This window comes from Lates calcarifer, linkage group LG10, assembly GCF_001640805.2.
Source record: "Lates calcarifer isolate ASB-BC8 linkage group LG10, TLL_Latcal_v3, whole genome shotgun sequence".
NCBI classification, from domain to species: Eukaryota; Metazoa; Chordata; class Actinopteri; family Centropomidae; genus Lates; species Lates calcarifer.
The window spans coordinates 24565046-24579305 of record NC_066842.1 but is presented as its reverse complement, the minus strand read 5'-3'; positions in this window follow the sequence as shown (position 1 = coordinate 24579305).

Genomic DNA, 14260 nt, shown 5'->3' with positions numbered 1-14260 from the left:
TCTTGTTTCAGGTTACCATTTTTTTGCGGTTGGGTCAGGCTAATGCATCAATTAAGCTTAGTAGTTAGTAAATATTGTCTATGATGTCCTGCCAACGAGATTACAATAAACCGTCTTAATATTGCTGCATTACTCTGCATCACACGTTTCCTCCCTCAAACACATTAGTTCCCAGGCTGTGCTTCTCTCTCTCTCTCTCTCTCTCTCTCTCCCACCCCCCACCCCCCTCTCTCTCTCTCCTTCTTAACCCAACCGGTCGAGGCAGATGGCCGCCCACCCTGAGTCCGGTTCTGCTCGAGGTTTCTGCCTCTTAAAAGTAAGTTTTTCCTTGCTACAGTCACCTAGTGCTGCTCATGGTGGATCTGTTGGGTCTCTCTCTGTAAATGTTATAAGATAAAGAGTACGGTCTAGACCTGCTCTATATGTACAGAGCCTCAAGATAACTTCTGTCCTGAAGTGGCGCTATATAAATAAAATTGACTTGACTTGAGAGACTTTCATTCTTTCAGAGAATCTCTTGGAATTAGAGCCCCATCATGATATCATCATGTTTGAAAAGGGACGAGGCTGTGTGTGATATAGGAAGCCCCTTGGGTTCTAGTCACTGGTGGTGGTGGTTGTGATGGGATGAAGAGAATACCAAAACCTGTAATATCCCCAATGCAACTTGACCACCAACAGTTTGGTATGAGATTCAAGTGTGTGTCGTCAGCTTCTAGGAGAGATGAGGAGCAGGCTAGAGAAGCTCACTCTCATTACTTTCTAACGCTACACCCCAAAATCTCTTTCACTGTCAAACCTCTAGTCTTCAGTGACACAGACTCAAGTTTAATCATTTGGGGGAAATTATCTGATTGTGTGCAGCTTCCTCTGGAGCCACAGAGGGCTCTATACATTTTTTTTTCACTTATGCAGTAATACTCCATGAGATATCTAAATAGGCTTCTATGTGTTAAATTGGTGTGGTCCCCTTAAAGCTGAAGCATGTGTGAGAGAATGTAATGCAGCTGAATCTAATGCTCTTTATGTTGTTAACTTTATCTCACAGTCATTTCTTTGGCCTTTGCTCTACCTGTATATATTTCCCTTCCTTCCTTCCCTTCCCTTCCTCTCCTTGTGATTGATTCCTTTGTGCTTTGTGTGATCCTGCTTTGGATGAATGATGCCTCTCCAACAACCAGTCAATAACTCATTTTGGTTCATTTTCAGGTGCCTCGTGCTATGTGTGTGAATGAGTATTTTTGTGTGATCTCTGTTTATATTTGTTTATGTACTTTTTAGGGAGGGCGCTTTTTGACTCTCTTGTTAATTGCTCCACCTCATCTTCACACTTGGACCATCCTGCTCAGTGTATTTGTGTGCATGTGTGTGTTCTCGTATGCGCTTCTGTGTGCTTGAGTACTTATGCCTTTATGTGCAGAGCTGTCATGAATGAGTAGCACAGAACAGCAAGTGGGACTGAGTAGGTGTTACGCCGGAATAATGATGACAAAGAGCCACCTGTCAGAGCTCAGGTTTTTTCAGAATGTCATTTCACACTGAATGGGTAATCAGGTCAGTGTGGTGTGAATTGGAAAGCTGCAGAATTACTGGCTTCTCAAACTTTTTCATGTCAAGTATCCTCTGGGCTGGGAAGGCAACTCCCCCCCGCCCCCAAACATGGGGATAGTAATATGGTATGGGACATCTGTCTGAGGAAGGGGGACTTAAAAATGATTAGATTTTATGCAGCACAAAAAGGTGTGTGTTCTAGAATTATAAGGTGGAGTAACTGAGAATCTGTAAAGTGGACAACCCAGACCAAACGGCAATCAGCCACCTAGATTGACTGGAAAGTGAAATGCCTTAATGTTGCCAACATTTAAGGAAGTTTTTCCTTGCAACTGTCGCCTAGTGCTGCTCATGGTGGGAACTGTTGGGTCTCTCTCTGTAAACAACTATTATATGAGTATGGTCTAGACCTGCTCTATATAAAAAAGTGCCTTGAGATAACTTTTGTTGTGATTTGGCACTATATAAATAAAATTGATATTGAAATTTGATTTAAACATTTTGTTTTATTTGCATACTTTATGAGTGTGAGATGAGAGGGAGAAGTGTGAGAGCCAATTAGCCCCCCACATCATCCCAAGCTTCCAGAGGCAAAGCAGTAGTTGCACACCAAGGCCTTCTCGGTGCTCCAGGGCCATGACCAATCCCAATGGAGCTGATCCGACAACCTCACTAAACCATCTAATCAGTAGTGGTGTGTAAAAAGGGCAGTGACTTAATTAACCCAACTGTATGACCTGCGCCATGCTGGGAATTCCTTTTCATGAGAAATAATTGCAATCCCCATTTTAAGAGCATCACAGAGCTGTTATTGCTGGACAAAGATTATGTCATTTTGACAGTATTTGAATCAGAATTTGATCACAGCTGGCAGGTTGTTTGGTCACTGTCAATCATATTTTACACCCATACAGTCCTGATTAAGCAAATCAATTCTATTCAATTCAATTTTATTTATATAGCGCTAAATCACAACAACAGTCATCTCAAGGCACTTTTCATATAGAGCAGGTCTAGACTGTACTCTTTAAAGCAGGTATTTACAGAGAGAAACCCAACAGTTCCCACCATGAGCAGCACTAGGCGACAGTAGCAAGGAAAAACTTCCTTTAAGAGGCAGAAACCTTGAGCAGAACCGGACTCAGGGTGGACGGCCATCTGCCTCGACCGGTTGGGTTGAGAAAGACAGAGAGAGGGGGAGAGGGGGGAGAGGGGGTAGAGAACAGTGACAGAAGAACATAGCATTACACGGATTCTGTATAAAAAATGTAAAGTGATACCAGTAATACAGTAGTAGTAATGATAGTTGTGATAATTAAAATAGTAATTGCAAAAGTAGCACTAAAACCAGTAGCAGTACAAGTCATCTCTAATTATAGCAGCAGGTGTTGAGTGGGGTTGTAGGAGCAGCACAATAGCATGGTGGTTAGCACTGTTGCTAACTGTTGTCAATACATTATAGGGTTTATATGTTTTGCCTGTTCCTCCACTGATTCACTTCTAAGCTATTTGAATAGACCCTCTCAGGACAGCAGGGGCATATACAAACTGAGGTTGATCACACACTTCCCAGCATTGCACTTATCTGCTTAAAACCCCTGTGTGGATGTATAGAGCCTTTAAAGTATGTCTGCATACCTCATCCCACTAACAAAATTTTGATCTTATGGCTCAATCAGGATAATGACAAGAGGTAATTCAAGCTCTAAAGCATCTTGTAAGCAACCTGACGACCCTGTGTATGTGTGTCACACCCTCCATTATACACACCAACACCATTACTCTATTTAGATTTAGGTTGAAAAGCTCATGGATTCCCAAATGTGACATTTATTGGGTGATTAAGTGGCATTTAAAAACTATTACAATCACTGGTGCATAGAATCATTTCTGTTATGTTTTGCATGTCTGTATTTCTCATGTTTTATTATTATTGTTACTTGGATGGGTGTATTATTAATGGGGTCTTTACAAACCTTTGGCTGCTGTACTTGTATACATCCTTCTGCATTAATGTGAGAATCACAGAGAACCATAGAACAAATGCTTTCTTCTGAATACACTATTTATCATTTAACTGTTGTACAGTGAAAAATCCATCAAAATACAGAGATATATCAGCTTTCACATCTATAACAACCTTAGTAGAACAGAAAGATGCAGCATTGCAGCAGTGGTGTCTTTGTGGATCTATCGCCAGTAGCATGCATTACAAAGAGCTTTCCCATCTTCTGAACTTGAGCAGTTTACATGAAGTGACCTGAAGGGTGGAGAATTTTCCTTTTATCTCATCACTTGCTCAGTATTACATGTAAACTCAGTTGCTTCATCTGGTCTGAGCAGCATCATCTGCCCCTGCATCTAAATGGTGTCATGTTCTTTTTTTTAAGTTTTATGTGAGCCACGTAACAACAAGGACACTGTAATTATTTTTGCCCTTATTTGCTCATTCTAAATTGCTTTGTATCCACTGCCTGACTGCTTTCCTCTACAGTAGCCACTAGGAGGCAGAGGCTCAACACTGTTGAACAATATTTCTCACCTTTGAGCAGCAAGACCAGTCTTCTCCAGCTGAACTACAACAGCTGATTTCATTGACTAACACCCCGAACACAAGACTCAGGCATGCACATCAAAAGAATGTCTTCAAAATTACAGTCTTTTAGAGTAGATTCATCTCTGTGTTACAAACACTCCACCACTGCATAGAGACACTGTCCTGAGAAACACAAGGGAGGAATTTGGTTCTAGATTTGGTTTACTGAAGCTGTAAGGACTGCTCTGTCCTCCATCACTCCCATTGGAAGCATGTTTGGAAGGGATCTCTTACAACATTAAATAACTTGATGAGCAGCAGCAACTTCTGCTGCAACACATGGTTATTAGAGGAGGCTGGAAAATTTAATTCTGTTAATATATGAGTGATAACAGGTACTGCACTACTCTACTGGGAGGGAAACACAATTAGAAGGAGAACAGACTTTGACATAAGAAAGGAAGCATGTCCTCAAGAGAGGGGAAAATCTTTACTTTTCATTTTACTGTTGTGATATCCCTTGTCGTGCATATAGCCCATCTGTTTACTGTGACTGAAAACATCCAAACCCATGGCAGTTCTGTGCTAAAATGCAGTTAGTTGACAGTTTGGTTAACAGCTAGTAAAACTCGAACCACCGACCTTCCGACTGATGGGCGGCCACTCTACCTCCTGAGCCACAGTCACCCCTAATGATCTGCATCATCTTCACTCACCGCAGAGATACAGAGAGTCTGTGATGTTAAATATTGTTTTCCGGTATGTTAAATTAGCAAAGAGATAAGTAATCTAATCATGTTCTCCTAACCTTCCTTCTGGGACTCAGCTTTGCACCTGAAATTTATCAAAGAAAGTTGACTCAGGTGCCAGAGGGCTTACCTGACGCATACATGTGTAATTGCAGGTGACGTGTTGATTCCAGATTATGATGAAACATTGAGGTAGTCTAGCAGGGATGATGAGAAACACTTCCTGAACACATGCAGGGAAAGAACATCAAGCTGAGAGCTGACGGGTTCACACTGTGTCAGAAGTGCCGAGCATTGGACGCCTGCTGACAGCACAGCTGACAGCTGAGAATCGACTCTGACAAGGTAGGTGCTGTCAACAAGCTGCCAAGACCAACCCATATGAAAGGAAATGCAGGGTTGTCCTCTGAGTCAAAGTGCCCCGGTGGCCGACGGAATACAAAGGGCAACGGGAGGGTTAATTACACTCCATTGTCATCCAAAACCTATTAAAACACATTAAAAAGCCACACCATTCCAGAGTACCAGCACAATGTGCAAATGCAACATATGGACACATGGACTGCTTTGTGTGTGTGTGTGTGTGTGTGTGTGCGCGCGCGCTAGTGCCACAGTGTGTTTCATGTGGCCAGTGTTACTTCAATTTAATATTAGGCTTGCATGCCATTATGTACAGCTAATACCATCTCCTGCTCCAATGGTTCCTCTAAGCCAAAGAATCCATCCCAGCTCTTATGTGCAAGGGCCCGTCCTGACAGAGCTCCACAGCCAGAGCAGGAAGGTTCTGCTGCTGTTGGTGATTCGGACTACAAACACAAAATGTAGCAGCTGCTGAAATTCTGTGCAATGTGACTATGTAGCCAGAATTCCTGTACATTTACCCAGAGCTGTCCCCCCCCCCCCCCTTTCTGTCACCATTAAAACAGTCAGATTACAGATCACATTAAGAGGAACTAACTGACTGTGATGTGATAAAAATCAGCCTTGATTCAGTGTCAGACGGTATAAAAGGTGATAATGTTTTGTCTCCTTCGTAGCTCCCTCTCTTTTCTCTGTTGCTTTTTTCCTCCATCTCCTGAGTTTTACCTCAATCTGCAGCTTGCATTTATGAGCATTTTAGCTATGATGTGCTGCTATCCATCAACATACTGCATTCACAATATGACAGCAGTCCACTTCACCTAATATTGCTGTCATCTGTATAAGTGAATATATTCCTGCATATTAAACTTGTTCTTGGTGCTGTGACAAAATTGAGTGGAGTAAGGTGAGTAAGGTGTCTCATTTTTCATGTTATTCTTACCTCACTTCTGTACGTCTTCACTGGACTCCTTCCTCAGCTTTATCTGGTGTCAAGGTGTCAAAGGTGATTAAACATTCACACAAACTCCCATCTTTCTTTTCTTTTAAAACCAACTGTGCAGATCCATTTAATTGTTTTCTCTCACACAACCATGATGTGACAGTCATTGCTTGTCATTACCCAAATGCACAACTCAGATTCAAAGTACCAAAAATAAACAATCTTTATAAACAAAGTAACAACACAAAATCACTCAAGGTGAGGAATCCAAAAGGTAACAAAGTATCAAACTAAAATCGCTCATGAGGAGGCAAAACCACTAGGCAAAGTATCAACAAAAAAAATCACTCAAATGGAGGCAAAACCTACTCAACAAACAAGGCAGAATAAGGCAAACACAAAGGATCAAAAACCTGACGTGACTAGGACTCAAGGTGTAGACTAGCTTGGCTTTCTAACTGAACAAGACGAACTAGCACAGGACAAAGGGAGACACAGACTCTAAATAGACACAAGGTAAGGGGAAACAGGTGGAGACAATCAGGGCGGGGCAAGCAATCAGACAGGCGGGAAACACATGAGGGGAAGAGGCAAGTGGCTTGAAACGAGAGGAGAGTAAGATTTCATAATAAAACAGGAAGTCACAAGACAACATGAAGATGGGACAACACAACAGTGACTTAACATTTCCTGGACATGACAGTACCCCCCCCCCCCGACTGACGAGCATAAAAGTCAGAGATGAGGGCAGGGTCCATAATAAAGCTGGCGGGAACCCAAGAACGCTCCTCTGGGCCGTAACCCTCCCAGTCTACCAGGAACTGTCTGCCCTGGCCCCTGTTGCGCACAGCTAGAAGGGCCTTAACGGCGTAGACCGGACCACCTTCGACCGTCCGGGGGGGAGCACAGGGACCATGGGACTGTCTTTGACTGGTTTCACTCAGCTGACATGGAAGGTGGGGTGGACTCTCAGGGGTGGACTCTGCAGGCGCAGACGCACAGAGGAGGGACCGATGACTTTGGACACCGGATAGGGACCCACGAACCGGGAAGCCAGCTTTCTGGAGGAGACATGGAGGGGTAAGTCTTTAGTAGAGAGCCAGACCTTCTGGCCAGGCACGTACACTGGAGCAGGTCGGCGCCTTCGGTCCGCAGCCATCTTCATGCGATCCACGCTGCACAGGAGGACCTTCTAGGCGGCTGCCCAGATGCGGCGGCAACGCCGAACCATGGCGTGAGCTGATGGGACCATGATCTCTCTCTCCGTCTCTGAAAAGACAGGGGGCTGGTAGCCAAAGACACATTGAAATGGGGACATGCCCATGGCTGAGGTGGGAAGTGAATTGTGGGCGTATTCCGCCCACACCAGGTGCTTGCTCCAGGAAGCCGGGTTCTGCGACACCAGACAATGAAGACAGGTCTCCAGCTCCTGGTTGAGGCGTTCTGTCTGGCCGTTCGACTCCGGATCATACCCAGAGGTAAGGCTGACGGAGGCGCCGATCAGCTTGCAGAACTCCTTCCAGAATCTGGAGACGAACTGGCGCCCCCGGTCTGAAACAATGTCTTTGGGAAAACCATGGATGCGAAATACCTGCGTCATCATAACTTCTGCAGTCTCTTTGGCTGAAGGCAACTTGGGCAAAGCAATGAAATGAGCCATCTTACAAAAACGGTCCACCACCGTGAGAATGGTGGTGTTACCTTCAGAGACCGGGAGCCCCGTGACGAAGTCCACAGAAATCTTGGCCCATGGACGTGTGGGTACCGGAAGTGGTTGGAGCAGCCCCATCTGAGCTCTGGAGGAGGTCTTGTTGCGGGCGCAGACGGAACATGCCTCCACGTACTCCCGAACCTCCTGCTCCATGGAGGGCCACCAGAACCTCTGGGAAATGGCGTGGATGGTTCTTTTGACGCCCGGATGGCAGGTGAGCAACGAGGTATGGGCCCAGTGGATCACCTATGGACACATGGTAACAGGGACAAACAAGTGATTCTCTGGGCAACCACTACGTGCTGGGGTCTCACCATTAGCCTGTTTCACCTCCCTCTCTATCTGCCAAGTCACCGCTCCTACCACACGGTGAAGTGGTAGGATGGGCTCAGGCTCCTTGGCAGCAGGCTTGGGGTCAAACAGACGGGACAAGGCATCAGGCTTAGTGTTCTGGGACCCCAGCCTGTAAGACAACACAAAGTCAAAACAATTAAAAAACAAAGTCCACCGGGCTTGACGTGAGTTCAGTTTTTTAGCAGTGAAAATGTACTCAAGGTTCTTGTGGTCAGTCCACACGATGAAAGGGTGCTCCCTCCAACCAATGTCTCCATTCTTCTAGGGCAATTTTGACCGCCAACAACTCACGGTTCCCAACGTCGTAGTTCCTTTCAGCTGGTGAAAGCTTCCGTGACAGGAAGGAGCAGGGGTGGAGCTTGTTGTCCTTCCGGCGCTGGGAGAGGACCGCACCCACCCCATTATTGGAGGCGTCCACCTCCACCACAAATTGGCGGCTGGGATCGGGAACAGTGAGGATGGGGGCGGTGGTGAATCTGGCTTTGGGCTGCTGGAAGGCCTCTTCAGCTTGAATGGACCACTGGAACGGGGTCTGTGGAGACGTGAGATCAGAGGTGCAGCTATGGCGCTGAAGTTTCTGATAAACCGTCTGTAAAAGTTAGCAAATCCCAAGAACTGCTGAACCTTTTTGTGGCTATCAGGTGAGAGGTGTGAGATCACATCACATCCACAACTCGAGAGACTTTGTGAACAAAGTCAGGGATTTAAAAATGGATACAGATGAAACCATGGTATCCTATGACGTGACTTCCCTTTTCACGTGCATCCCAACCAGTGAGGCGTTGTCCACAGTAAGAGAGAGACTTACACAGGACAACTCCCTCCAAACACGAACAAACCTTGAACCAGAACACATTTGCCAACTTCTGGAAATGTGCCTGAACACCACATACTTCCAGTTCAACGGCAAATTCTACAGACAGAAACACGGCTGAGCTATGGGTTCACCAGTATCCCCCATTGTTGCAAACCTATATATGGAGGAGGTAGAAGGAAAGGCTTTAAACTTCTTTGAGGGAAAAACACCAAGCCATTGGTTCAGGTATGTGGATGACACTTGGGTTAAAATCAAAACCAAAGAGGTGCAAGCCTTTTCCAAACACATCAACTCTGTGGACAGTAACATCAAGTTCACCAGGGAAGATGCCAAGAATAATAGTTTGCCTTTCTTGGATTGTCAAGTCCATATAGAAAAGGACAGAAGCCTCCACATTGGGGTATACAGAAAACCCACACACACAGACCAATATCTTCTTTTCGACTCACACCACCCTTTGGAACACAAGATCGGGGTTATCAGAACCCTGCAACACAGAGCTGATAACGTACCCACAAGCTCACAGGCCCAAGGGGAGGAACACAGCCATCTGAGAGATGCCCTCAAAACTTGTGGTTACCCCACCTGGACCTTTTTGAAAACGGCAGCTGGTTCCAAAAAGAAAACCATTGATGTGGTAGGGAAAGAAAAACAAAACAAAAGAAACAACATAGTTATTCCATATGTGTCCGGGTTATCGGAAAAACCCAGGAGGATTTTCAACAAACACAGTATCCCTGTGTATTTCAAACCCGGCAACACACTCAAACAGAGACTGGTACATCCAAAGGACAGAACACCACACACTCACAAGAGCAATCTGGTGTATGCAGTCCAATGTAATGAAGAATGCAATGATCTCTACATTGGCGAAACAAAGCAACCATTACACAAACGCATGGCCCAACACAGGAGAGCGAACTCTTCAGGTTTGGACTCTGCTGTCTATCTACATTTAAGGACAACAAGGTCCACATCCTGGACAGAGAGGACAGATGGTTTGAAAGAGGAGTAAAAGAAGCCATCTATGTTAAAGTAGAGAAACCATCTCTAAACCGAGGAGGAGGTCTAAGACACCACCTATCTCCAATATACAATGCCGCCCTTTCATCCCTTCCCAGGAGACTTAACAATTTGGCCTCTAGGAAAAACAACCTTTCACATGTGACTCGCCTCATGTGACTCCAACGACTGTCGTTATAACACAATGGGACACTAACGAAGTTGAAACTAAAGGTTTCTACCAACGACTGTCAACCTAACAACTGTCGTTGACACATGGAACACAAAAGAGCCATGACATCATCGGTCTGGTGAAAGCCCCCCACAGAGGTTAAATACTTGGGTCTCCACACCAAAAATCAGTTGGACCAGTCCCAGCCTGGTCAGCTGCGAACACGAACTGATGAAGCCTCTTGGATGAGAGGTGAAACGTCTTCTAGACTATAACTAAGTCCAGTTGCTTTCGATTAAACCTTTCTTTGGACAACCCAATATAGGCTTGCAAGTGGATTACATCCAAGTCTTTCCAACTGTCCTGATACACGTGCCTCCCCTCTAAATTTGTCATGTCAAGTATATTCTTTTCAATTGATGGCATTATGAAGAGCTCAAATGCTGACTTTATTTCTTGGACATGGCTGACAGCGTATCTGGTGGGACCTGGAACCATTTTGATGACATTAGCAGCACTAAGTTTACCCTGTTGTTCAAGTGGGGAGATAATAATAATACTATAGAGAGTGACAGAGAAGTAAAGAAAAAAGTGTAGAATAGCCTAATTAGTAACGATAAGGTGAGCTAAATAACACCATGCAAGATTAATGAAGACTGGGCCCTTATCTTCTTAACGGTAAGACATGTGTACATCAGTCACTGCGTGAAAGTTGGCTTTGAGAGATAGTCGGATTAGAAAAAGAAAAAAAAGAGAAGGAACAATCCTGGGCCCAGGGCAAATTGGACGGTTGGGAAGAAAAAGAGATATAGGAAAAAGGAATAAAGAGAAATAGGAATAAGGAAGAGATAGAGGAATAAAAGGTAAAGAGAAAAAGCAGCAGATTTGGTCCAAGCCCTCTGGGAGGCAGTTTTAGACGGGCCAAAAATCCTGGAACATCACTAGGTGAATTTCAGGTCAGTTCAAGGAACTGGGGGTGTAGAGAGTAAAATTCAATTGTAAGTTCCCACTCGAACACTAGTTGACGAACAGTGTCTGAAGCAGCCTCTCATTGAATATCTACACTTCATAAGGTAGCATAAATTTAGAAGGAAAATAAGAGAAAAAGGAGCGACAGAAAAGCATGCTATAGGATAAAGTACGAATGAGTAGATTTTTGAGAATTTAGGATTGGATGTTGTTTGTGTTTTGGGATGAAGTTGACTCTGCTATTTGTTTTGAGAATCCTTTTTGTGCCCCTGTTGAGTGAGTAGTGTCTGTGTGTGTGTGTGCGTGTGTGTGGAGCTGTGTCTCAGCTGTGTGTGAAAGGCTGCAGCATGGGATGGTTTATGGGGTTTATGTTAAGGTGACAGACTTTATATTGAACAGACACATATAGGTTGTGGTTGAAAATAGGAGATATAGTAATGTATAAGGAAAGATATTTTGTCTGATATGGATAAGATTTATGAGTTTTTTGAGAGAGGACGTTTTTATGTTTAAAACCTATGAGCTTCTTTTTAAGAAGATGTTCTTTTATTGATAAAGTGTATGAGCCTCTTTCAAAAAGACGTTTTTGCTATTGTTAAAATATATGAGCCTCTTTCGAGGGACTTTTGATATTGTTAAAAGTGTATGAGCCTCTTTCAAAAAGACGTTTTTGCTATTGTTAAAATATATGAGCCTCTTTCGAGGGACTTTTGATATTGTTAAAAGTGTATGAGCCTTTTTGGGGGGACAGTTTGAATAAAAACTATGAGCCTTTTTTAAGGACGTTTTTGGGAAAAAAGAAAAGAGAGAGAGGAGAACTTATGAGCCCCCAAAAAGGACATAGAAAGATTAGTGTGAGAATGTTTTGTGTGGGTATAAAAAACTTAAAGAGAAATAAAAGAATAGTAGGAGATACAGTTCATGGATGATAATGTATTAATGAAGGAATTAAGATGTTAGAGTGACCTGTGTGTTGGTAGGTAATGTGTCTAATGTGTGAGAGTTGGGGAGAAGGAAAAAAGGAGGTGGAGTGCTCCAGGATGCAGAAGGATGGTAGCTGGCCAAGGTGTCATGTGGATTGAGGTTTGCTGACAATATTGTGTGCAGCTCCTGAATCCAGTCTGCTCAAGGCCAGTGTAGTTTTATCCACAAACTCTTTTCTACAAATACCTGCATTTTAAACATATGTGTTATAAAGGTATAACATATCATATGTTGTAGTTGTTTAAAGGAGAAGTTTGGCAATGGACTGATCTGTTAATGCATTTAATCAATAGAATAGAATTATTTGGGTCAAATGCTGTTAAGTGCAGAGTGGCAAATGTGAGTTTTATTGTCTGTGGTGATTTGAGTGGTGTTGAGGATTGAACACACTTGGTAATAGTTGGTTTTTGTAGGAGCGTGTGATCTTTTGAGCCTCATATAGGATTGGACTTTTGTTGAAGAAATATTTGAGGGAACTTTACACATAATTTGGAAGATTAATTGTGTGTTTAGTTGATATCATATGTCGACTTAGTGTTGTACATTCACTGTTATATTGATAAGTTTTTGGTTCCTTTGGAGTTGGTAAATTTATTGATTGTGGTAAAATAGTGATTTAAAATAAAATAAAATAGATAAATAAAATAGGGAGAAGTAGGTTAAGTACTTAAAGTAGTTTTAGTAATCAGTTTAAATTTACAATGAAGGGAGCTACTACAATGTCAGAGAAGGATATTAAAATTCAGAGAGTAATTACCCCTGTTGATGTAGTACAGAAGAATAATCCTTTAGTCAAAGATATTGCGAAGATATCGGAGAAATGGCATAAGCGTTGGCCTGAAATTAACCAACCATGGCCAGTGGTAGGGACTCTTAACCCAGATGTAATTAAAATAATGCATGTGCTTGTGTCCACATATAAGGCGGAACAAAGGAAAGGCAAGAAAGGAGGAAAACGTAAAGAAAAGAGACAAGTGGAGCTTGGTGTTCTTCAGTTGTTTGAAAATGAGGGACAGAAATTGATAAAAGCTGCAAAAGAAAAGAGAGATAGAGGTGTAGAGGAAATAAGAAAGAATGCAAAGGAAACAGAAAAATTAATGGCAGAGATTGATACACCCTTCTCACATGTGGATTCAACGAAGAAACCCCCACCTTATGAGAAGAAGGTGAAGTTTGAGGAAGTTTATCCCCAGCTCCCAGTGATCACTGAGGGGGGTGATTATCAGATTAAAGATGAGAATGATAGAGTAATAGAAGTGGGACAAGCGGAAACGACTATAATGATGTATCCAAGTTCTGACAGTAAGAGGAAGACAGTAAGTGTGGGAGCTAAGGATGATCAGAGTGATTTGGAAGACATTGTGGGTAGATATGATTCTGAAGTCAGGAGGATGTTGGCTGGAGCGGAAAGAAGAGGAGAAACATGGACGACAGAGGACTCAGAAGATGATAGCTCTAGTGAAAGTGAGAATGGAGGCAGTGATTGGGAGGAGCAAGTTCCTTTGCCTTCAAGAGGTTTTTTCCCTGCAGCAACTAGCACTGGAATGGAAGAGGCCTTACAAGAGGTTGAGAAAAGTATAAATCAATGCCTTTCGCATCTCTATGAGTCGTCTAGACCGGAGGATCAGAAAGTATGGGAGAATCAATTAAAGTGGTTAAAGACACAGAAGAAAAGTTTGCAGAAAAAGATTTCCCAAAAATTAGGTAAGAGATATCCACTGCGCCCAAGAAAAGGGAAAATGTGTCCAGTGGTTGTTCGAGGACAGAAGCCTTGGCAGAATACAGATATGTCAGATATACTTGAGAAGTTACCTACTCTTCAAGATGGAGCACATCCCTGGATTTCAAAGCTGGAAGAGATTATGGTGGGAACACAAGCTGCCATGGGAGATATTAAGAGACTTTTGGCTAGTCTCCTAGGGGTTCCAGCTATGGAAGAGATTCTACAGAAAGCTGGACTTGACCGATATATAGGTACTGCTGTGAATGATCTGGAGCTGTTTGCGGCAAGTAGAGGTCGAGTGTGGAGAGTGTTGAAAGATACTTTTCCTACTAATGTACATCCTGATAATATTCTGATTGAGCCGTTAGGACAGGAAGAAAATCCGAGGA